The sequence below is a fragment of the Cavia porcellus genome, unplaced genomic scaffold, assembly GCF_034190915.1.
Source record: "Cavia porcellus strain 051 isolate PalLab524CR breed Dunkin Hartley unplaced genomic scaffold, mCavPor4.1 scaffold_12, whole genome shotgun sequence".
Taxonomy (NCBI): Eukaryota; Metazoa; Chordata; class Mammalia; order Rodentia; family Caviidae; genus Cavia; species Cavia porcellus.
Window position 1 is genome coordinate 23,887,262 of NW_026947495.1, and position 24,314 is coordinate 23,911,575.

Here is a 24,314-nt window from a genome sequence, read left to right on the forward strand (position 1 = left end):
CAATGAACAAGATAAGCTCCTGCAGAAAGAGCCACACTGAATCTATTCAGCCCACCAGCTTCTCTGTTATATGAGCCCAAGAATGGCTAACTGCTGCTCACTGGACAGCCTGCTGAGCTATGATAGTTGGCCCAGACTAGTATACAGTTGTGTGAGGAAAACTCTGGAGAAAAGTTGACAGAGAAAGAGTAAAAGCTGACAACACAACTCCTTATAATTCTTTTTTCAATATTAGGTCATTGACTGATTACACACAAGTCAATATAGAGACATAATATTTTGAAAAACACATATTGTCCTTGACTTCCAAATTCTAGAACTTATAAAACACTACTTTGGCCCATGATCCTACTAATGCTCATTTTTGCAAACATAGATAGTGTGAACTCTATAGATGAAATTATTTTGACATCTAGCTAGCATCTCTTTGTTTTGTTTTAGTTTTTGCTGATATACAAACACTGAAATTTTTAAGAATCAGGTGACTTACAATTGTTGAATGTTGATGTTCCCTATTATGGGAGTTTTATGCATATGATAAATACTTAACTATATTTAAATACCAAAAACTTTATATAATATGTAAACATAAGATATTTCAAATGCTACATAATTTAGTAGAATAAAATACTATAAGTAGTTAGCACTCTATTAAAATACCACTATGTAGTAGCCTCTCTCCCATATAATTTTACATGCACTGTCATTAAATTTATACAAATTTCCTCTTTTGACTGATAAGGAATCAAAATATCCAACACAACAGCCTACACCCTAACTTATGATACTACATTCCTCCAAACAAAATCATGACAGACATGATACATTTAAAAACTAATGAGTTGTTGGCTATTAATGTCAATTTTATTTTGCTTGAACATGCTACCAAATAAATGATAATTCCAAGAATCTAGAAAAACAGAAAGGGTCACTGGTGAGCAGGCACATTCATTACAACTTTCCAAGTATTGATACTTTTACAATAACACTGTTAAACACAATGGCAAGAGAAGACTTGGTATCAAAATTTATTTTTAAAATTTCTATTTAAAATTTTAAAGACTGGCTTTGCATTTTAGAGGAGTATAAAATGTTAAGGAAAGATAAACAGAATAAATGCACACACAGTAAGTAATATATTCTTAAGGAAACATTTATATAATGCATATGTATTTATATACACACATATTTTTAAGGCTAATTAATGACTAGAGGCATCTACCTAGAGCAGTGACAACAAACCTTTTAGATCTTTCTATGATAACAAATAGCCAGCTGTAGCACATGTGCCATAGGTTTGCCACCACTGAGCAAGAGTGATGCAATACAATCTACTTCTGACTCTAGTGCTCAGTATGCATTCTGTGATTAGTAGATGCTTTTGCAACTCAAGTTTCTTCATAAGTCTCAGATTCCTCATTCTCAATCTCAAGTAATAATACAACCCACCCTCATTATATATACATTCCACATTTGCAAAGTAGCTAGCTCAATCACTAAATGAATTTTCTAACCTATAAACCAACACTCATGGCACTTTCACATTCTCTTGCAGACTTGTGCATATTCCCAGTTGAGGTCAAACAATGAGACGCTCTGCAGCTCCCACTGTCAACAGGTGTTCTTTTTGTGCTCTATTACCATATTTTTTAAACTTTCGTGCTTTTCATTAGTGACTCGACTGATTTAAAGAGCTCCCAAGAGTAGTACTGAAGATTGGTCTACTGTTCCTACAACACATCACACCTTTCTGTGTTTAAAGTATGCATATGTCAAGCTTCATTCAGGTAGGAGTTACAGACCTATTGATTGTGAGTGTAAAATTAATGTAACAACAAACAATATAAAGTGTCTCCAAAAAGAAATGCACAGAAAAGCACTTAATACTTCGTATGTATCAGCTCATGAAAATGTTGTGATTCAAGATTCACAGAAACCAAAGTGTGCATTTTTTCTAATGGACATGGTTTACTATTTGCTGATTCCATATCCAAGATGAATTTCACAATTACCATGAATAATGAGATAGGGATATACACACCACCAATTTTTCTAAAGAAATGTATGTATTAACCTGGTAAAGAGGCAAACACAAGTTAGCATTGAGGAATTTTATCTACCTACGAGCAAAACAAGTGCTTTTAGGTGTCTGGGAAATAAAAATCAAAAATGTGTAACTCTAATCCACTGTACTTCATACAGCAGAGGATAGAAAAAAAAATGCAACTTCACTTCAATATATTACTAGAGCCAGTGTACTAGAAGTGGGAAATATTAAGATACCATTTATAGTCAATCAGAAGGTATCTGGTTTCTAGATCAGGTTACTATCAGAAAAGATGTTATTGATTTTACTTATCAGAAAATCAACCATTTATTCATAAATTCTTCAAACAAATCTAATTAAACCAGCAATTCAGACTTCAGCAATTTGGTGACAAGTGACAGACTTCTATAGGTTTTGAATACATGCTGTCCTAGCAAGCCTATATGGAGTTTTAACGCCAAACCCATGTAAGAGCACAAACTCACCAAAGAAACACACACACTGACTGAAACTGGTGAATTTAGAAATCATCAGTGTATTATCCAGTTTGAACAACAAAAAAATCTGTAAATTCATTAATTATAATAGAGTATGATATCCCTAAGAAGGGGTAGAATTTTTTAAATATATATATATAGGTATTAAAAAGTAATTCTTGGTTAAGGCCACTTTAATTTAGATTTCACTGGTTCAGAGTCAAGTGCCTAGACAGAGATTACCTTTGTTTGACAAGTATTAGAAACACCAAATGATGATAGAAGGATATTAAAAGAGCCAAAAGTTTTAAGATTTTAAGAAAATATATGAAGACTTTAAAAGCCAACCATTTGAATATGGCTTATTTATTCACACAATAGTCATTAACTCTGCACACATTTATTGGAATTCTGGACTAGTAACTTGAAATCCCCAAAAAAGAAGTCACAGAATAACCTTTCTGAAGCTTCTTATCTGTAGGTGAGACTGCATATAAACAGATAGACTATATGCTGATAAATACAACAGAAGATGTAACTGCAAAGGAAGAAAAATGTTTCACAGCTAAAGCTGGCATTTTGAAAATGACCCTTAAAAGGGGATTTTAGTCTGAGCATGTAAGGTCCTGCTGGGGCTCCTTTATCAACTTGGCCCTGTTTATTACAAAAACTTGAAAAACAATGGCACTACAAATGCATAGAGGTGATAGGAAGCCACACTCAGGCAAACCGATTGGTACCAGCACCTCTCACCCTCATCCTCCAATCACTTCCACCTGCAAACCTTGAGTAATGGAAAGCAACCAAGGGAGGCACAAGCAGAGGTCCGGGAATCCTGCCTGTGGTGTTTCTGGATGTTAGAGGAATCTCTTCCTTGCCAGTGAAAACATGCTGCCTTCTCTCAAATAAGAGCGACATCATTTCCATCATCTTACTGGGCCTTGCCTAGTGGCAGAAAGTTTTCTCACATTAGTTTACCCCAGAAGAGTGACACCTTCATTTTATTAGCAGATAACCTTTTCTGATCTCCTTATATTTACAATGCAATCAGCTATTATATGGCTTTTCCCAGGTTTAATATCTGAATGACTCATCTATTTGTGGCTCCAGGAGAGAAATAAGGTCTACTGGAAGAATATTATCCTACTGTCCCAACCCCACACACAGAAGCTATTGCTAAAGCAGTAGCTCAATACTACCTTCTGTTAAAATCTCTCACTGCCAGTCTCTAGATGTCCCCGGTCCTCCACAGGTTGGAAGGACCTCTCCATGACTGACTGTGAAGGCTCTCAAGTCTTGTGCAAGGGAAAAACATTTCCTTCTCATGAAGGCAGAGTCACCATTCTCCTTGATCTGTAGTTTTTCTATCTTAGTACAAACTTAGGTTTTTGGATTCCCTTCTTGACACCCAGTGAACCAACACAGCTAATCCAAGGCCAGCCTTCCAAACCACAGTTGTTAGCAATGGGATGGGATGGGATGGGATGGAATGGGATGGGATGGGATAGGATGGGATGGGATCAGAAGAGGTGGGGGAGTTTGATCAGACTTGAGGGGTCACTGTAAGAAGAATAATCACAGTTTTTAACATTATGCAGGAAGAGAATCAAATATCTAATGTGAATTATATGGTCTGTTAATTATTAGAGATAAGACACAGAAGCCTAATCGTGGAAATATTAGGATTTACACTTGTGTGGCTCAAATCCAGACTATTTGAATATACTATCTTGCTTCCCCTTTTCTAGAAAAGAAGCCAAAAGTTGGATGTGAAGCAGATTCCAGGATGGAATGGGAGTGATTAGAGGTTAGTGGTCACATAGGAAGCACAGCTACCTGAAGAATCAGGTAAGTCAAAGAGGCTCCAGCATATTCACTGCCCAAAGCTCAGGAGGATGTGATACCCACTTTGACTAACTGGTCTGACTGGATTTAAGAAAGCCTTCTAACCAGGCCTCCTGCCTTAGTGTCCTCTAGGCATAAGGGAGATAATGATGACAATCTGAAATAGTTACAAAGGCCCAGACATTGCTGGACCTAAGCCACATAATAAAAGAACTAGATTATGACATCAAAGAGGAAGCAGAAATGAAACGTAAGAAATTCAGTCATTCAAAAACAAACTGGTTGAATCACATTCATACAATTTACAGAAAACACTAAGTCACTCCCAGGACTGACTGGAAACAGCTATTTATTTATGAGTGCATGTGTACATTGTTTACATATGTAACATACACTGTACACACAAGGGCACACATAATACAATACACATCTACATGATATACATGATAAAAATTATGCATTTATATAATACTAATTCTAGACTATAAATTGTATGTGTTTACTTGTGTAAGAATTAGAACTATTTACCAAAATCTATGTCCTTTCCTCTGGACACAGAGATACAGTACATTCCCCCACCTCCTCTTCTGATAGAGTTCCGGACAATAAAATCCAAGTGCAGACACATGTGATCTATGATTGGGCCTCAATAACCTTCCTCAGGTGACCCTGTGCAGCTTCCCTCTTCTTGAACAATGGTAAAGAGAAGAACAAAGAGAAATCTTGGAAACCTTACTGTGAAAAACGCAGTTTCCATCAGCCGAGGTCCTGGAATAATGTCCATTGTCTATCTGAACAGTTACTAGCTCTAGCATGTGACCATGAGATATATTTTGGCTGGCTCAGCCACCAAAAAGAGAGTTTATTTTGAACACTGTAAAGCCTCTCTTTTCTACTACAAAGATCTAAGAATGGCTCATTTTTTGGCAAGCAATGACAGACATGTTATCACAAATTAATAAATATAAGATGTCTCTAATGCATCTTTCTCCCCACTTCTACTCTTCTGCTCATCCTTCTGTTTTAGCACAAGGACGCAGCCACAGGCATCAGAGAGGAGACTTCTGCCCAAACTATTTACTCACACAGTTATGTGCTGTGTGGGACAGAACTACTGGAGAAATTGAGTAACTACCTTAACTCATCCAAATACATGCAGATTATGGTACTCTTATTCTGAATTCAAAATCAAGCAGCAACCCTCCCTGAACAGGAATGAGTTGCTACATTAACACAAAAAAGTAGGCATCAAAGCTATGACTTGCATTCTTTTCAGCATTGCTTTACAAGGTCATGGTTTGAAAGACATTTTTTCAAAGCTGAAGAAGTAAATTTGGGAGCATCTTGGAGATCCTGGCACCCAAAGAAACACTAAAATGTATTTTAGCAATATTTTTGCTCATATGGAATCTAAAAAAAATTGTTTCATAGATACAATGAGTAGAATAGCAGCTACGGAGACTGGGAAGGCTGTAGGAGAAAGAGGCTGACTAATACACAAAAAATTAAAGTTAGGTAGAGTAAGTGTCAGTACAGTAGATGACTACAGTGGACAATAATTCATTGTATATTTCAAAGTGGTTTAAAGACAGGACTTTGCTCTTAATACAACAAAATACTAAACGTTTCGTTTAAGTAATGGATATGCTAATGGCCTTAATTTGATTACTACACATTGCATATATGCATCAAAATACCATACTGTATCCCATAATTATGTACAATTTTTAAAAACATATTATATTGCTTAAAAATATGCTGCATTTCATTAAATAGGAATTTTTCATACCTGCTATTCAAATCAGCCAAATTCACTTATCAAAATTCATTCTCTGTATCATGTGTTAAGATCTCCTGAAATACATTTTGTGTTTACTAGAAAGAATTTTTAATGAGCAGCTGCCTCAAAATTAATTAATGTGTAGAGCTTACACTATAAAGTTACAAGCTAAATCCTATTATAGCTAATATAGTTTCAGTGAATAGCTTAGATTGCAAAGGACAGCCATCCTCCAGCTGATGGTCTATTTAGAACAGAATGTGAATTAACAGATTTATAAGAGCAGGTTTCATCTTGGAGTGTACTTTGAATAAACTCTCCCATAAAATAATATAGTAAGGAATTCTAGCAAACTAAGGAAACCCTACCAACATCGCATTCTTCCTATGTACTCTTAGTCTTGTTTATTATAGAACCAGATTGCAGGGGAAATCAAGGTATTTCATTGTTATTATCGGCTAGATTCTAATTTTTTCTTGCTCCCCAAATTTTCAAATGAAGCAATTATTTTACAGCTCATTAACCAATTTCCTTCAAACTCTGCTACCTTTCATTTATACTCATTTATGTACTAAATTCCAAAGCATTTTTTAAGAAGACCAAAGCACATTAAATAAAGTTAAATGGTGCTTTGCCAATATTTTTTAATACCAAAATCAGATGTAATTGAAAGAAAATGAGTACACAACTTGCTGGCACATTTGTTCCATTTTTGTGAACAAACATTCATACTTACCTAGGGGATGTTTCCATCTGTTTCTTTCACTTTAATTTCCACATCCTATGTTTAATTATTGTATATAGGTGAGTTACTAATTTTTGCTATCTAAAACTAAATAATTCTTGCATTATTTTATCAAATCATACTCTACCAAAAAATAAAACAAATCTTCTCACATCATTTTTAAAACTAATTTTTAAATTAGTAGAAAAGGAATCCATGATATCACAATTTGAAAAAAAATATATAAATTTCATCACTGAGGTATGCAGTTGTACTTTCTGTACTTATAATTTTAGACATGTATACAGAAAATCTATTCTCCTAAATCCTAAAATCCAAAGTTAATATTTAGGAATATTTTGATAACTGGCATGTAAAAGAGATTAAAAACATGAAGCACATATGTGGTAGACAACTATATAACAGCTGCACATTAAAGCATATACATTTGTGGCTAAGTATATTAGGTCAGTTTAAGTGACATGAAATCACAAAAGTAACACACTAAAACCCTGATGAAAAGCAAAAGATTCAGTACAGTATCCAGACATGTTGCCCTCATCACAGCCTACCTCTGCTGCCCCCAAAGTTGCTGCATAACTGATTTATTTTTTCATCCAGATGGCTGGCGATGTGAACAGACTTGGCATGCTCACTGTGTCTTGGGCATGCTTATTCAGTGAGTATTGAAAGCCATTATTCACTAATTTCATGTGGAAATGAAATTTCAGCTTCCCATTGTGTACAAATAACTCGGGCACTTACACCACATTACAAAAAGTGCTTTTTGTCAAGCAGGAGTAGACAGCTGGAATGCATAAGCCTTCCTGTATGCTTCTCTGGCCCAGACCCAAACTGGCATATGGCAGTGCCACCAACAACTTCCATATAAAATACTACGTGACTGCTTCAAGCAATCCCTGATAATGCAATTTACACAACACATATTGGACTTCTGTCTTTGGACTCTACTTTCCTTCAGGACAGAATACTCATCATGTTTTATGGAAAAGCATTTCACTAAATTTTACTCCTTTGCTTCCAACCTCCCAACATTGACTTTAAAGAAAGACAACTTCACCAAACTTTGTGGTATTTAAGAGACTCGTGAGTTTCTAAGTTTTCTTACCTTACAATTTTCTCATTATAAAGTTAAATTTTCAACAGAGGCTTCATTATCTGCTTCAACTCTGGAACCAGTAGTCAAAGAAAACTGTTTTTTAGACAGTAAGCTAGATGTTGCAGTTAAGTTCATGTACTTTGCTTAAAAGATTCCCACACTGTGCTTATAAACAACTATTGGTGTTTTTTGGAACTTCATTCCAGAAATTGTTTGCTTTTAAATGTCAAAGAACACCCTTTCCTGCCCTCTTTTGGGTTTTATTTTGGAGTTAAGAATAGTACCCAGCAATAAAAAAAAAAAAAAAAAAAAAAAAAATCACAAGATACAGCATACATCATACTCTAGCTAAGAAGCTTGAAGTATCTTAGAAAGGTTATCAAAATCATGATGACTTTCAGCTCTTGCATCTTGCATCTGACTTTTGGATCATCCCCCAAGAAGATTTATTTACATCCTAAGCTTGCTTCAGCAGTACATATACTAAAATTGGAAGGATACAGAGAGGATTAGCATGGCTCCTTCACAAGGATGACATGCAAATTTGTGAAGCATTCCATATTTTAAAAAAAGATTTATTTACATTTTGTTTGCAAAATATAATTTGTATTTATAAATATAGGCATTTGTCTAGTACACAGCAGTTGATACAAGTTGTATCTCTGAGACTGCCATTCCTTTCCAAGTGAAGTTCCCAGAGACTTGAGATATGGTTGTTTAGGAAGGTCCCTTCCCTTCTTATTGTGAGTTGTAAATGGCTTTTTCTCCTCTCCTACTTTTATCTACTCTCCACAAAGCTCTCTGCAGAGAACTAGGTCTCTTGCTTTCATACACCCCAGGAATGTGTTTGGTCTTGTAGGTCTTCCCCAGGCTTATTTTTAGATAAACTTTAGGATGAGAAGAATGATTTGTATACAGGGATATTTTGGACATTAAAAATAAAAATGACCATGACAAAACCAGCTCAGTGTTTTTACTGAATTACTCATCCAGTTTAAAAAAAACAACAATACTGTCAGAGTCTGACTTGTTTAAACACCATGTTTTCTTCTTCTAAACAACAGAAAGAACATGTAGAAAAATCAATTCATACGTATCCCTGGAATCACTCTACTACAGGGAAATGGCCTGCAATTTTAAAAGTCTTACTTGGACTGTGGGTTTCTTAAGTGCAGTTGGGGTATGCAGCTAAGGGAGAGTGCATCCTTAACCATGTTCAGACAATCTTTGGAAGTTATTTTCCCCTGTCAGCTTTAAAACAAAAATGAATGGGAAAACATGCTTGTAAAAACCATAAAAGATACAAAAAATATGCAGGGTTCAACTGAAAGACACAAATAATAAAACAAAAATGCATGTATTTCCTCATCTGTACCTTATAGATCTTTACTGGGAAGCAGGCTTTATAGCAGGCTTACATGACACAGTGAATATATTGTACATAAGATTAGATTGTCACAAGTATATATAAATGTTGGGTGACTATAAAATTAGAGCAATATTATATATCTTCAGAGTGTACTTTCTCTCCCAAAACAAAAAAGAAAACTTTATCATAATGTTTGTTCACATCTTGAGTGTATTTTTAGATGAGCAAACAGTATTAAAACATCCAGAGTAATCATTGTTTGTGTCCTTTGATAAATCATTTTTCATATTCATCTTTTTAAAAAATCTAGAAGTAGCAAATTATGGATTCTTCTGTAATTTAAGAGTTGCCCCATTTTTTTAAAACACAAAAGAGTTTCAATTGCAGGGTAGGACACTGCTTAACAGAGCTATACTTGGAGAGAGAACCCTTGCTATCCATCTTTTTTGAACAGAAAGGAAGGTGTTGTCAAATCTTGGACCTGTGGTGATGTTTTCAAAAAGGAAGCCTGCTTCTAACAGATACTTGATTGAAGAAATTTCCCAGCTTTTCATCTATGGAATAGCAAGCTCCTGACAATGCCTGCCTTGGCAGCTGCCATAATGCAGAGAAGAGGGTTTAGGAAAAATCTTCCTGCACTGCTTTTGCTTTTGATTCTGCCCAGTAGCTATGGAAACTATCTTGCAAAGGTCAATTGGTCTTCTTTGCAAACTACATGAAATAAAACTATTTCTTACCCTTATTGGAAGCTTCATTTTTCAACCTGGTCATCTTATCTAAGCCTTCTTCATCTACAGTTCAGGTATTTGCACACTAAAGCTATCACATTTGATGAATAATTTGGATTTGAATTAGGGAATACATGAAGCTATGTTAAGTTGGAACTTGAATCCATCTTGATTGTCACTCCAGAGTCTATTTGTACATACAAGCGCTTCCCCATATCTACAAATTTGGAAATTTTTAAATTTGCAGAAAATCAAAGTAGAATAATTTATCCTCCAATATTGATGAATTTTTCTCATAACTTTATTAGCACCTTTCTCTTCAATATCCCATCAATCTCACAAAACATATTGATAGAGAATTGTGTATAGAGTGTCATTTTATGCACAGTTAACATTATACTTGAATCATTAAAATCTATGATACCCAAAACAATCCTAAAGAAGGACAACAAAGCTACAGGACATACAAGAACTACTATAAAATACAAAATTAAGAAAGTGACTTAGAAGCAAAAATAAAATAAAATTAGTAGACCCATAGGAAAAATGGGAGAGCCATAAACAGACTCATATATAGTACTCAACAGATGTGAAGTGACAAAGGAAAGCAACTGAGAACTGAAGATCTTTTTACTATGTGATTCTGAATATCTGAAGGGGGAAATAAAGGATCCAATTCTTAACTACTACCACAAACTAGAAACCAGTTCCTGAGGGACTCTAAATATGACAAACAATGATAAAAATTTTATTAAGAAAACAAACAAAAAACCCAATGTATATCTTGACACCTAGAGTAAGCAACTTGCTTCACATAAATACTGAACCAGGAAACACTCAATTGCCCAATGACAACACACCATATAAATAAGTTATGGTGCATTCAGCTAATAGAACTGCATAGTAACTAGAAAGAACAATATATAACTACTTGCAATAACATAGATAAATATCACAATTATAATTTTGACTGAAAAAGGGGAAAACCCCAAAACACAGCTACTGCATCACTTTTCTTATAAAAATCTCAACTATTGGAAAACTCTATTTATGGTAACAGATATCAGAATACTATTTGCTGGTAATTGAAGAAGGCCACAGGTATATTCTTGGGTCCTTTTTCTTGATCGGGATGCTGGTTACATGGGTGTTTTCAGTTTGTGAAACATCAATATGCCAACACTTTGTGTGCTATTCTAAATGCATGTTATGCTTCAATAAATGGTTTTGAAAAATTAAAGGCATAATCCCTACTTTCAATGAACAGATAACATAATTTTATTAAAGGCAGACAAGATAGAGAAAAAATATGAGCATGTTAACAGGTAACACATCACAATTAGTTTCAATCAGCCTATTCAGCAATTTCCTATGATGAATCCATTATTTTACAAGTGACCGAAACGTTTACAAATATAGGAAAATTTCCCTACTTTACAAGAGTTTATAACTCAAAGAAGAAGAGGAATTGAAATGTAACACACACACAAACACACACACACACACACACACACAAGGAGACAGAAACAGCAGACATTAAATGATTGTAATGCTGGAGCAGTTAACACTCATATGTTCCAACAGCTGTGCTACACGAAGTGAGAAAGAATGATGGTCAAGGTCTGAAATTATCAAGAAAAGCCCCATGGAAGAGGCAAGTGTGAGCCCAGAATAAAGTCAAGAGTAACATCTGAACTCACAGTCTCAGGAGATAGCATTGGAAATGATTCTGGAGAGAAGACCGCTGGACGAAAGGAGTAGGGAGCATGAATGAATTAAAAACCTTCAGGAAGATGCATAAAGAAGAGACACTGGGGAGGTAAATAAGTAAAATCAAGTTCTATTCAAAAAAGAACAATATCAATAAGCAACCGCAGAATAACACAGGGAAAAGCTTGTTTTGAAACAAAGATATATTTAGTACTTCGACAGTATTGATTAATTTCCCCGAAAACATTTTCGAATTGTGGGCCACAATACATTCACAAGGAATAAAATCATTTTAGTATGCTGCAACTAATATTCTTTAGAGTGACCTAGATGGTATACAATGGATTATGCTACAAAGATCTTATTCAGAATGTGCATATTGCAAGTGATCATGCAACCAAGGGCTGTGATCCGCAGGTGAGGCATCAACGCAATGACTGCCTCATCTGTCTTGCCCTGCAGTACATTTGGGGTATAGCATTTGCTTATCAAATCCTTGAGTTTGTGATTAGGTACACATTTAAACACAAATAAATACACAGACACATATATAGTCGAAACATAAAATGTGTCTCTGGTATTTGCAATCAAAAAAGTTTGAAAATTTTTCCTCCAAAAGTAAAGTTCTATCAAATTCACTGAATAAGAAAAGGCTTAAGTACGGGTCAAAGAAGGTCAAAGCAGGAAGAAATGCAGAATAAATGAACAAACAGCCAGGTAATGTAAAGAGTCTACATTCAGAATCAAAGCCTCCCCAATTTGTGTATAGGTCTCAGAGGCCAGTTACCCCTTTCAGGATGCCCTATTTCCCAAAGGATCTTCAATCCAGCATCTACTCAGTAACTCTAAATGGGTCTTGAATTTAACCATTTTCAAATTCTAATTGTTCCTGCCCAAGGTATCTAGCAAAGCCTGAAATCTTACAAATTGATTCATTTACATTCTATGTACTATTTAATATTAGTTTGTTTTGAAAACTGTTCCATTTATTAAAATCACCAGATAAGCCCTAATTCTGCTTGAGAATTGTCAAATTACACAATTTGGAGCAGGAACTGTAAAATGTCTTCTCTCTGAATTATATCATTTGCAAAAATGGATAGAACTTAGTTCTTCAGTGAAATAAGTCACTCGCAAAAAGGTCAGTGTTAACATGTCCTTTCTCATCTGTAGATGTTTAAGAAAAAGTCAATAGGAGTATGTAATAGTGATTAGCAAATGCTCAGAATAGAAGGAGTAGAAGGGACAGAAGTAGTGAGTTCTCATTTTCCACAGAAGAGCAGAATGATTATAGATAATAATAAAAAAGGTTCTTGAAAGTACCAAATTAAAGCAATACAGAGTGGGAAACATTAATTACCCTGATTTGATCAGTACACATTGTATAGACATGTTGAACTAGCACACTGCACTCCACAAATATGTACAACTAAATCAATTGTCTTAATAGTTGTCATGTTCCTCCACAATGTTCACTATATGAATCTAGCTGTAGTAAGACTAATGGATATTTTATAATCATCTCATTAATGATACAGATACAGAAATTCAGAACCGTAAAAATACTTTTTGCATAGAACAATTTCATCCTATGTTAATTTCCTATTCCCTTAACATTTTTCAACATTTAATTATAATCACATAAAAATTTCCCAACCCTTTCAAATTTCACAACATTAAATTATAATCTCATAACCCACCTCCACTGTATGCACCCGCCCCCATCTCTTTAAAATAAAGGAACACTCCCTAGGAACCCAAAGTAATATACTATGAAAGCATTCCAGTAAGCCACACAAAGCATTTATTACAGGACCATATCCTTGAGTAGTTAAAGACCTACTCAAATATGTAAGTATATTTTTTCTTTACAGAAATGTATCCTAGGAGCAGAGAAGATCTTCGATCATCGTGAAACCTGCTGACCTGGAAATAGGCAGGTTTGGAATAGCTTAGGTGTGCACTTCCCTCCTGTACTGCATATGTCTGTCTTTTCCTATACTCCAAGGGTTTGTGATTTCCGACACCCATCCCCCATCAGATCCTATTTTCTCCTGTGGCTACCTCAACTGCCATTTTTCTCACATTTTGTACTCTAAAACAACTCAAAAATACTTTAAAATGTGTCATTATGTTAGGAAAAAGGAACTGAAATTTTAAAAGTTCTGTCAGAATAGCTATAATCACTTGGTCCATGAGATTATGTATTAATTATCACTAATTGACCAGTCACATTATTGATCAAGTGTTCAAAGCAGCTCAAGAATTCATTCCAAAAGCTATGTCAAGCCAGGCACAGTGGTACATGACTATAATCCCACCATGTAGGAGGGCTAAGGTAGGGGATCACTGTGATTTCAAGACCTGCCAGGGCTACTTAAGGAACTCAAGGTCAACCTGAACTGCATAGGGAGACTCTGTCTTTAAAAAAAAAAAAAAAAGTGCAGATTCTGAAGAAGAAGAAGAAGGAAATAGGCTCTTTGCTAAAAGACAAACAGTAGTAATCTTGCCAAAACACAGCTGCTTTCACTTCAAATAGTCACACTGCTTGGACTGCATTTCTTTTTTTTTTTTTGTCTTTTTTCTTTTTATTGGTACCGGGGATCAAACTCATCACTGCCTGCTTGCAAGGCAGGCACTTATGCCGCTGAGCTAAATCCCCAGCCCCCTGGACTGCATTTCTGTCACTCTGAGAAGAAGGTGGGGAAGATGTTGTCCCCTTGATGAAGTGTGCCAAGTGTGCCATGTCTTTGCTTTTTTTTTTTTAAACTACATTTCAAATCTATATCCAAGTCTAGAGGAATGTGCTTGTTCTATTTTGTACTATATGCTAGGTATTTATTTATTTATTTATTTATTTATTTATTTATTTATTTATTTATTTATTTTGTTTCTTTTTTGAAACAGGGTCTGCCTTCCTAGTTCAGGCAGACCCTGAACTCATTATGTAGTCCACGGTTGGCCTCAAACTCACAGCAATCCTCCTCCTGCCTCTGCCTACCAAGTGTTGGGACTACAGGTATGTGCTACCATGCTTGGTTTTCTATATGAAAGGGATTTTTGGTCTATCTCATCCTTAGACTGAATCACTCAGAACTCCACTAAAAGGCATCTTCCTATTTTTAGGTAGAGACTATCAAATTGTGCCCCAGCCCCACATTTCTCTCCCATGTCTTTTCTCTATATAAGCAACGAACAGGACGTGGGACAACAAGATAAGTGAATTTCAGAGAACAAACAGCCACTGGAAGAATGGCACATTGTAACCTGGTGTCTGATTCGAAATCTAAATCCTGGTATCAGCTGACTGGGTACTTCATTAATCCAATTGTACTTTCTACACCTTAATTTCATACTTTGTGAAATGTAGGAGCAGAATTCAAGATAATGCTGAACTACAGAGCAGCTCTAACACTCTCCTAACACAGCAGAGCACTGCACAGGTTCACAATTGTTGTCAGTGTTCATTCTGACCTTTCACACAGTATGTGTCTGAAACCCTGGTGCTCAGGTCCGTTTCTCCACCAGCTCAGTGGACTCACTCATGGTCTCGAGGAAGTTCGTTTTTAATTTCTTAAATTTAATTTGCAATTTCTAACCCTCTCTCCATTACCAAGTTTTAGACTGGAAATAACCCTAAACATTTCCCATATTTTATTTTCTCTCTTTTTTTATTTTCTCAGGGGCATGCATTTAAATTTACTGGTCCTACACTATGGCTGATTTTGTAATCATTCCCTTCTTCAGACCCATAATCTGCATTATGTCCCAGACACCTTTTCATCTGCATTAAGGTAGTAATAATTGGCAAAACTATGTCTCTGCCTCTATCCTACCCTCTATTATCTGCATCCTACCCTCTGGAACATTATGTGCCAAAGGGCTTTTGTAGGGTTCTTCTGGGAGAACATGGCGGACATATAACAGCAGCCACGGAGGCTCTCTGAGATTACCAGTTTAGAATCCAGAAGCGGTGTCCTGTGAGGAGTCCTACGTGAGGGGAGATGTACCCTGTCAATCCAGGAATGAACTAAGCTGAGAGAAACCAACTGGAAATGCAATCCTGATGCTATAACAGGAACAGATAAAATCTCAGTGCGGAAGCTGGATCCCACACCATTGGAAGCCGTGATTTGAATTTCCTGCTGCCGCTACTGCGTCCCAGTCCAGACAGTAGGGAGAGAGATGCAGGAAAGCTCTGAGAGCTGGAATCGTTGAGAGCGGGACTGGCAGGGAGCCCTGCATCGACCTGCAGTGAGTGAGAGAAATGGGGACCCTTTCATAGACTAGGAGGCTCCAACAGAGGACATTCTGGGAACAAGCAGACTAGCCGGAACAGGGCCCTGCAGTGACTTTTGCCGCATATTCCCCTCTCAAGCAGGAGTGGTGGGGAGCACTTGGCCTGGTGATGCGGCGGACTAAGATCCAGTAGGCTAGCCCAAATCAGGTCCCTGCGCCTGGCGGTGCACCCTAGCAGTGAAGCATTCAGTAGGTTGACCTGGAGGGGAGGGCCCAGCAGAGGCTGCCCAGGTCTGTGTCTCCCTAGTACACTGCAGTGGGCGGGAACACCTAGCCGGCAGATTCAAACAAACTGTAACAGACAAAGAGAAAAAAAAAAACAAAACTGGGCCTCCTACATACGCCTGTATGGAAGGAACAAAAAGTATGGGAAAAGGGAGCAACAAGAAAGGGTCCTCAGTTCCCAATCCTGAGAACACTGATCCAGGAAAGGTAAATGCAAAAGAGAATTAAGACAGAAAACATGCAATATCGGACACGGTACCTATAGACATAAAGCAGTATCTCTGGAGCCTCATAGACGAGTTCAAAAATGAAGTACTTAATGAAATAAAGCAAGAAATAAGTAGAATAGTTAGAGAAATGCTAAGCACCACCCAAAAAAAAATCAGATGGTGGAATGGAAGAACAGAAAAAAAGGGGAGAATTGTTTGGTGGAGAAAATAGAGAAAACATAGAATACGTGAAGCAGGTTCAAAGACATTACCAGGAAACTAAAACCTCTATTGAAAGCTAGCATAACAGCTTGAAAGAAACTAAGGATAGATTATCAGAACTGGAGGACAGATTTGTAATGTGGGAGCATGAAATGAAAAATTTCTTAAAAATAACAAGAAAACAAACAGCAATAATACAAAGACTAGAAAATGATAAGAGGATCTATGACTTAAGAATTAAGAACATAAAAGAAGAAGTACATAAAAAAGAACATAAAAGGGACTCAAACAAATGAACTACAAAAGCTATTCACAGAAATAATCCAAGAGAATTTCCCTAATTTAGCAAAAGGTAAAGATACTCAGATGTATGAGGCATACAGGACCCCAGCCACCTACAACCCAAACAGAGCTACACCCAGGCATATAATAATCAAAATTCCAGAAATCCAATGTAAGAACAGAATATTAAAAGCTATCAAAGATAAGAAACAGATCACTTACAAGGGAACACCCATCAGAATTACAGCAGACTTCTCGGCACAAACCATCAAATCACGAAGAGCGTGGGGGGGAAATAATTCAAGCTTTGAAAGATAACAACCTCCAGCCAAGATTGATATATCCTGCACAACTGTCCCTAGAAATTGATGGAAAAACAAGGTGCTTCCAGGATAAAGAGGAACTAGGGGAATTTGCAACCACTAATTCAACTCTACAGAGATTACTGCAGGATATTCTAAAAATGAAAAATACCAAGATTCCAGAAACAGTGGCAGAGCGGCCACAATGGATGGAGCAGAAAGTGAAATGAAGAGGACAAACTGACAACTAATGACAGAAAAAGAGCTCAAGAGAAATGAGGCAGAGAAGGTTGGATGGTAGGAACAGCTATTTTGGAGAAAACAAGACATCATAATAGGTAGGGCTGATTTAATATCCTCTTGTTTTGAAGTCCCATCAAGCTTTTGTTCTTCTGTCTCCATCGGTTTTAATGTGTTGTATCTTATTGGATTTTATTACATGTGATAATATAAACAAAACCTTTTATAGACAAGGAGATTATACAGAAACCATTGTTCATTTTCTGATAGTTGATTCCAAATACCCTGTAATACTGTCATTCTCTTGAACCGTTTTACATTGTCTTGATATGTTTAATGCTACAGCATACGAAGTTATACCCAAAGATTTTTAGGGAAGAGACACTATGGTAACTACTATTATATCGAGATTATCTTGTGGTGAAACACTATTTTGCTTAAATGCCTATGTTTTGACCTGCGCTGTTTTGTTGTTATGCCTTCTTTTTATCTCAATGTCCTTTTTATTATCTACTTTTTCATTTTTATCCTTTTAATTAAGGGAAAAATTAAAAATAGCAGGATATCTTATAGTAATCCACTTTGATTTCCTATTAACTTGATTTGAAACTCTGTATTGCTCTCACCATCTTGTTTTGACTGATTTTCCTCTATTCTGTTATGCTTGATAGTACCAAGTTTGAAAGTATAGGCAACAACTATGAAGACAATAAGATTCCTTGTGATGCCCATTCTGGTTGACTATTATCTTCTTTTGAAGTCCTCTAACGTCTCCAATGTTTTGGTTTTATTGGTCTTATTCTTTACTGTTTTGTTCAATTTTATTATAACTGATGACATAGGCAATTCTTTTTAAGATAACAAGAGGCATTATGGTAACCATTGTTGATCACCTTGTATTTTGTTTTTACATTATGTATTATGTCCATCCTTTTGATTTGACTAACTCTGTCCTGGTATGTCACATTTGGTTTTACTTTCTTCAAAAAAAAAAAAAAAGTAGTAAGAACTGTGGGAGTAATAAAACCCAAAATGTGTAACTGTCATTGTACAATTTGTTGGATCATTGAACAAAACTGTTTGCAGTCTCACTGTTTGAAAGTCCCCTCTATATGCTTTAATTTTGTAACTTCAACAACTATTTCTAAGATGACAATATGTAATTAACTAGTGATTTCCTACTGTTTATTTTTTCTGAAATTCTGTATAACTTGTACCCTTTTTCTGTTTTTTTTTCTTTTTTCTCCTTAAATAAAATTTAAAAAAAAATCTTTGAGATATGAAAATTATCTTGGATTACTTGATGGCCTCAGTATAATGAGAAATTTCTTTATACAAGTAATTCAGAAGATTCCAAGTCACAGAAATATCAATGGCAATGGAAGCAGAAGTGTTGGTTATACCAGTGCTGATAGGCTCCATTCCCCCATGAATATGCTCCAGAAAATGCAACAATTTAACAAAAATAGTGAAATAATAAATGCATATCGTTTGAACCTACTAAGTTTATGGTCAATTGTTATAGAAGCGAAAGGAATTCATACCACCTCTCAGGCTGTTCCAGGAACCACCTCCTTCCCCAGCCACCTTTCTTTCTCTCTTTCCTTGTCTCCTTCCAGTAAATGTACACTGAGGAGTTCCCATATTTCAGCTTTGTCATCAGTATCGAATAATGAATACCATGGATACTGTCTCTAGATCATGAAGCTAAAAATCCAATAAGAAGTTCAGACCTGAAGAGCAAAAATGTGATGAGATCTAAAGAAGAAAAACATGATACCTGTGGAAGCAAAGGGCAGACTGTTAGCAAGGGCCCTGACCTAGTCTGTGAAGGGAGAAAGTTTAAGCTAAGTCCTATAAGATGAGAGGTCATTTAGTTGGAAAAGGGAGACAGACAGCCAATGTGCTTTGCAAACAGTGGGAAGAGGATGGTTGACAAGTGAATCCAAATGAGAAGGCAGGACTCGGCCACTGGAATTCAAAGACCATCACAAAGACCTGTCATTCTTTAGCTTCAACCCAAGAAGACATGTTTAAACAGAGCAGAGGTTATGTGAATACCTCAGTTCTTGAGACAAACATCAGGAAAGGGACTTAAGATCACAAGGACAAACATTGACCTTTCAGCCTTTGATTAAATGTGCAAATATTCCAAGAGAAAGTAATATTAATTCTTGGCTACATGACAAATCTTTATCAGGAAGAATTTTATCTTTCAACAAGCTGACCACTGAGCAGTGTCCAAAGAAAAAGGTCAAGGCATAGGAAAATGCCACAAAGAAGGAAGAAGCAGTCAACCAGGATGGCCTTCAGGGGTGGAGCCTGGCAGGACCTTGACCTGTGAAGTGAGGTATCTGGCCACAGTCTAGGCTTAGAGCAGGCTGGGACAAGAAGGGCAGAATGACCTGCTTCACATTTTCCACTCGATGTATCCTGTTAGGCTGCACTGCTACCTCACCCCTAACACCAACTGTGCACACAGCCTGGGCGAGGCTACCACTTAGAAGCTTGCGAAAAAGCGCACCAGGGCCACCTCTGGAAACGTGGATAGGCAGCTGAGATGAGGTTGATGGCACCTCAGGCAGATACTTCTCTCCTGCGTGTCTTACTGCTGTCTATCTCCTCAATGGAAAAGAACCTAAATTGTAAACAAATTCCCTGAGATTAACTTTTATTATCCTTTAAAACAAACATCTGTAGCTAGTCACTGTTAAACAGTAGAATAGCAAACTGAAAAACTATGTATTTTGACTCAGACCATAATGCTGCCATTGAGCTCCCCAAGAGACAGGCCAGCCTTAACCAAACACACTGGTCCTTGTGTGGTGACATGACTCTGACCTCTGGAGGCACAGGGGTTTACAGAGAACAACCCCATCTAGTACTCAGCAGATGCCAAAAAGCCAAATAAAATCATTCATTTTGACTCTGAAAGACATTCCATCCAACTTTAAGTTAAGGCAGAAGTTTGCTACTCAATAATAGTGCAGGTTTAGATGTGAAATTCAGAAAATGCAAATGAAATCAGTGTCTATAAAGAAACATAACTCAACATTTTATAAAGCTCATTCCTTTTCATAGCAATGCTTACTAGATATGATGCAAATGCATATTTCTGTCACACAAGAAATCAACTCTATTTTGTAGACAATATTTGAGTGGCTCTCTAAAATCAAGGTCTTAGTCTCTGGAATTGTAAACAAGTCTCATAATACCTGGCCACAGCCATAACCCACTAAAATGTTATTTTAATTTCTTTAGGGAAAAAAATGATGTACCTAACCTAAGTTCAAGAAATTAATCTGCATGCTCTATGGGAAAGATAGCTGCAATGGGTTAATAATGTCCTCCTAATAAAGGCAGCAACCTTAGTCACAAGACAGTGACATTCTAATCCCCACATCTGGTGATTAAACAACCAAGAGAACAGTAGTCTGACTATCAGATGATAAAGATGTGTATTAGCAATAAGAATAGAGTTTCTGGAGGCAAAGACTACTTAGAAAAGCTGTAAAATCTCTGCCCAGAGGTCTTGAAAGAGAAATAAATGCATCTGCTCAAGTTGGTACTGATGTAATCATGCCTAGCTGTTGCACAAAAGACAGACACTTCAAGCTTCCCCTGTCACAACAGGGCTCTTTTTCTAGTCATAGCCAAGAAGACACATGAAAGTTCTATATCCTAATAATGCCATAACTCAGAGAATCTCATCTCTGGCTGAGGCTTGGCTCTTCTCTGCAACACATGAACCATCAGATCAGATCAAAAGAGATCTTTGTGTAGAACACTGCTGTTGTGAAACGGTCACCTTTAAACTTCAATGACATGTTTCTTCTGCCCTGTCACTGATGTTGGCAAAAGAAGCTCACTAAGATTTTCCTACCTCCCTGGATGGAGTGAACTCAGCCACCCTCTTAAATCAGGAGTTCTTGAGACCACAGTCAGGCTACACAAGAGCACCACCAAATACAAATGCAGAAAGTTTGTTTTCCATACAAGCTCCATAAGTCTCAAGTCCTGGTGCATATCTGCAAAATTAAATTTGTGACTTACTTGCTGTTGGTGGAAATTCATCCCAGTGTTTAGAATTATCTGCTCAAACAGCCATTTACAATAAGCCACCATCCTTTAGCATCTCCTTAAGCAGGTGGCCAACCACATGGATCTGCAACCAGTAACTTTTACAGCCTAAAAGGTGATGATCTGGCCAGTCACATTCATTCCTGTCACCAACTATCTTACAAAATAAGAAGCCTAGTATTTCAGGGCAGAGATGCCAACCTTAAGTGAGTAAGCAGAGTTGCTGCTGGGCAGCCAGGTAAGCAATCCCCAACTCTTCCAATCATTGTTAATGACACAAAGTGCACTTAAAATGCACAATATATTTCAAAATATAACTCAAGTTCAATTCTGTATAAGCCTGGGAAAGCAGACACTAAGAAAAAAGGAGACAGAGAAAATTAGCATGTCTCTAATACCCATTATATACCAAGCATTTTGCTGGATCTTTTATATGATTTACTTAAATGAACAGTGATGAGAAACCTATGAAGAGCTTAAGACAAGAATTGTTTTCTCTGTCTTACAAAAGAAACTGTATCTCAAGTGAAAAAAAATGAATGGCTCAGAAAAACACTAGAGTATACACAGGTAGAAGTAGCACAATGAGGAATTACATTGAGAGCTATACTCACACCAATGCCCTCTGTATCCTTTCAGTACCCTCCACTCATTAGATACCCCCTTCCTTCATTTCATCATATTTATTTTTAGAATAAAACTGAGATAGGGAGGTAATGTCCTGGATTTGCAGGAGCTGTGAGCTGGAACTCAAGTACTGACTTTTACAAGGTATGTGTTACAGGGAAGATTACTTAAATCCCCGGTCCTCATTTCTTTATCTTTAAAATGAGAACACAGTACACACCAAACCAACATGTGTTATGGTAAGAGGAAAAAAGGGGTTAGATCTAAGTAACAGTACTTTAAAAATTATAAATTCCTATGAGACTTGGGATATATTATCAGAAAACCACTGAAGGACCCATATCAGATTTTTCTACCATACAGACTTCAGAGTATAAAACAGAGCTGGGCTTTGGCATGCTGTTTAGGACAACCAGGTTATCTGCCTTCTTTCAACTCTGTGATTAAAAAGAGAAGCAGAAATCCTCTACGTAAACAAGTGCCATCTCATTCATTGTTGCAGCCTGAAAACAACTCTCTAAAACCTTATATAAGAGAAAGATGCCTATAGCATTTGGACTCCAATGTTGTATCAGAACCTACTGGTATTTAGTCCCTTGGTATAAATTCCTGCCATGGTACAATCGGTTGGTCTCTGGGGTCACTGTAGTCCACAGAACATGGCAGAAGTGATGCACTGGCAAGTTTCAGAACTTAGCCTTAAAGAGGTCTAGAAGTTCCCACTTTTCCCCTGAGCCACAAGTTAAGCAGTTCTGGTAAGGAGATCATGTGGAGAAACGATACTAAGACAGCCTCAGCTGCCCCAGCAGTCCAGCTTTCAAGCTATCCCCACTGAAGCACCAAGCAACATAGTGAGAACTCCCCAAGGGACCCAATCAATTCAGTATAGAGAGGAGACAGTGCAATGGTAGTTGTTTTAAACCCTCATTCTGGGGATTGTTTCTTATGCAGAAATGGATAACAGAGTAATAATAATAGAGGAGAAAGGGGACAGCTGTCATTTTAACATTAACCATATACCTCACCTTTCATATATCTAATCTTTCCTACAACTAGTTCGAGATCATTAAGATACCTATTTGCAAATAAGGCTGGATTGAAGCTAAGTAGCTTATCCAAAGTCAGGCAGATTCAGAATAATTGGTTTCTGATAAAAAGTTGGAGAATTGAATTGAACAACAACAAAAACAGCTCTACTAATTAATTGAACATATTTTAAACAACATAAATAGAAGCACATATTATAATAAAAATAGTTTTCAACTAGGAGCCTGGAAGTTAGAATTCAACTTCTAAACTAATCACTACTTTGTGAAATTTAACAAGAAACTGAGTATCCCCCCAAAATTTTCTTCTACAAAAAAGGAAACTAAAATAGATTTTTGTAGTGATGAGGATGTGCAATTAGAATACTAGCTATGACAGACTTTGTAAATAAAGAAAGAAACAAAAAAGACCTAAATCCTATCCAAGTGTGAAGATTTGTTCAACGGATTTGAAGTTTCCCTATGTCACAGTTTCTAAAGAAGTTCTCAGTTCCCAACTGTTTGTATTTTCCTAATTTTTTCCAGGTGTTTATATATATATAAATATTCATAAAAACATTGTTTTGTTTCCAGAGTTTCATGACACATCACGTAAAGAATGCAAAATAAAATAAACTCAAGTACAACTACTTAATATTTCTTTATCAACATTTTTGTAGACAAAGTCCTGAAAAGCAGAACACCTAGTTTCCAAGGAATAGCCACATTTCTCACCAATATATGTTAGTTTGTTCCTGGCAGGGGTGGGGTTAGGAATAAGGAAATGAGTGATAGATTTTAGAGAATGTATACATGAATATTCACTTTCCTGACACGGGCAAAGAAAGGTCACCTAGTGTGCTGGCTAAATATAAGCAAGGAGCTACAAAATGGGTATGACTGTCTGCAGAAGTAACCATCTGAAGCTGTTTGTTCTGTTCATTTGCATGGGAACCAAGATGTTCATAAAGGGAACTCTGCTTGGTGGGTGGATAATGGCAGCT

General features: G+C 36.6%; 1 protein-coding gene and 1 non-coding gene across 10 annotated transcripts in view; one reads left to right on the forward strand and one right to left on the reverse strand.

Moving 5' to 3' along the window:
- The window catches only part of Nckap5 (NCK associated protein 5), a 949,190-nt gene that overhangs the window by 542,550 nt on the left and 382,326 nt on the right, over positions 1–24,314 (reverse strand). The gene's annotated exons all lie outside the window — the stretch shown is intronic.
- On the forward strand, positions 8,456–8,558 carry LOC111754214 (U6 spliceosomal RNA). The gene has a single exon (XR_002788920.1). It is a non-coding gene; the product is annotated as a U6 spliceosomal RNA (small nuclear RNA).